The following is a 2873-nucleotide window of genomic DNA, read 5'->3' on the forward strand; positions in this document are numbered from 1 at the left end:
GGGCCACGATGTAGCGCTCGACTGTGTGAGAGTGATTGTTTGTGAGTGTTTCAATAAGGAACCTATTTAGGAACCTAATTAGGCGATTCTTGGGGTTCCTGCAGGAACTGTGACTATTGTGTACAGTACAATAACAGAACGGACGCAAAATGTAAGCTGGACCGGATATTTCAGCACACAGACACGCTCTATATTGTTTTTGCTTATTGCACAATTAAGATGATGACGCTGATGTAGCTAAAATGTATAGTTTTAGTCTCTTTTGGCCTCCTGCAATGTTTCTGTTGAAAAATGTGACATACCGTCTACAGTACAAAGCAAGCACGAGCGTTGGTCATTCTGGAAAGCTTGATGTGCAACATGAATGGCCGCAAGTTCCAGCCGCATCCACAGAAACGAAAAGTACTTACTTATTAAGAAGCATGCATTAGCCCCCAATTTTAGATTGGCTATACGATAAAAGACAACTAGCTTAGAATTAAAAACACCATGAAGCTACAGCCTGGGAAGTAAAATCAGCACAAATGTCTCTAGTAAAAAAATCGTACAGGGTCGCCGAACAAGGGGTCGATGGACCAAGCACACTTTGGAAAGAGCATGTATCAGGCAAATATACCCTCCTCGAAGGCCATCAGGGTTTCCAGCAGAGTAAAACTAACTGGCTACACTAAACTGGGAGAAAAAAAGGAGAAAATGCATAAATAAACTAGTAAAAAAAGGTGTACCTACCTACAAATGTTCCCTCTGGTGGAAATTCATCATCATGCGTGTTTATTCATTTAACCATTAGTAGAACATGTGGTTTGAATGGAAGGTAGGAAAGGGCTATTTTCTCTCTCTCCTCATCCTCGGTTCTCTGTCCTCACAGGGTTTGCTCACAGTGTGTAAACAGAACTGTTTGGTACTGAAAAATCTCCGATTGAAGTTCATTATATTCACCGATGAACCACACCCGCTTCTACACAGGCAACCCCTGGCTCCCATTAGGAGCCTGTGTGCTGCGTTCTGATTGGTTGGTGAGATAAATGTGCAAATCCATTTTCAACACTAATTGAAAGAAAATACTTTGACGCAGCAAGATTAGACGTAAAATAGGTGCTTACAGGAAAAAGGCGTCATTTAAACACCAACTGGTCTGACTGTTTGGAATGAGGAAGAATCCGGACACGCCAACTTAGCCAGGAATGTAGCATAATACAGATATTGTGAGATGTTTGTGAAGTTTTGTTGTAGCAAATCAATCCAAATGATTTGGATTGATCACCTGATAAATAGGACTAAACATTTTGATTCTGGATGCGAACAGATCACGTCCTGTCTCGGCCTGATGTGTGAAACAGCACTTCTAACGTCATCGAAACAGCAAATGACCGATTTAGAGATGCGCCGTATCGTCCCTCCGTTCTGGTGGCTCATGGTGGACCGGCACATTGGTGTTTGGTGTTTTTTTTATCTAAGTGGTCACCCATGTGTTCATCACTAGACGAGAAACTGAATCCCCCTAAAGGATCATGACTGTTAAATGAAGTATTGTAAACTATGAAGGAGGTGTGTGTGTGTGTGTGTGCGTGTGTGTGTGTGCGCGTGCGCGTGCGCGTGCGCGTGCCTCAATTGCCTACGGTGTCTCGGTCGACACAAATCCTGTGTTATTGCTACTAAACCACTTGAAAAGCACTTCTGGTGCAGTTCCGTTCATTCTGTAAAGGACAAATCGGATCATGCGGATCATACCCGGTTCCCCTCGTGCAATTCAGGACTCGGCTCCAGAGACCGCGGGGTGATAAGAGAACGGAACGGAGTGAAAAACCGCGAAGGAAATATTATAATCTGCTGCTACCTCTAGTATTATTCTAATTGTTGGTAAAAATGGTCATTTAGGGTTTTATATTTTATTCTTATCGATCATACCACCAGTCTACTGTTATACGATTCACTTCATACATGCTACAGACTCGTATGTACAAAACATAACCGTCGTAAGCTTTATTAATAATGTGATCACTTTGTTCTGTAAAGTTCTTTTTGTTCTTTCTCAGCTCTAGATTGAAGTGTTAATTGTTTATTTTTTGTAAAGACCACTACGTATGAAAGATTTATAGCACAGTGATGTGTAGTATATGAAAATATATGAGACCTTTACATAAACCGTTTCGTCTTTCTAGTTTTTTTTTACGCCTCTGCGTCTGGGTATCACATCATCACACACTTTCATCAAAGGTTTTATCGACTCTGAGCTCTAGTAACATTTCTGCTTCATGCTTCAAATGAAATATGCTTCCAACTTTGCAGCATCAGTTAAGGGAAGGCCCTTTCCTGCTTCAGCATGACTGTGTCCCTGTGCACAAAGCAAGTTCTATTAAGACTCTATTCTATAAAGCTCGATTTAAAGAAACTCTTGGTCTGCACAAAGTCCTGACCTCTGCCCTACTCAACAGCTCTGGAACAACAACATCAACGCCCAGCCTACAAATACTGTCATCTTTTGAATGAACGGGCACAAATTCCCATACAAAGACAAATCTCAAGTCTTGTGAGATCACATAAAGGTTACATTTGAAATGGAATGTCTAAATACTTTTGTCCATGTAGTGTAAATCATTTGCATAAATAGATACAGAAGCCCATGGTCATTGAGGGTGGACACACATCAGTGCACCAATAGTGCTGGTCCCAAGCCCGGGTAAACAGAAGGATTGAGTCAGGAAGGGCATCTGGCGTAAAAACAGTTCAGAATAACGTATGTGGACAAACGATCAGCTGTGGTGACGCCTAGCGGGAGCAGCCGAAATTAAGCAATGAGTGTATCCTGTATGTGCTAATTATATATGCAAATCTCCCAGAAAAGCATATTGTGACATCATTTATCACAGTAT

The sequence above is a fragment of the Trichomycterus rosablanca genome, chromosome 27, assembly GCF_030014385.1.
Source record: "Trichomycterus rosablanca isolate fTriRos1 chromosome 27, fTriRos1.hap1, whole genome shotgun sequence".
Taxonomy (NCBI): domain Eukaryota; kingdom Metazoa; phylum Chordata; class Actinopteri; order Siluriformes; family Trichomycteridae; genus Trichomycterus; species Trichomycterus rosablanca.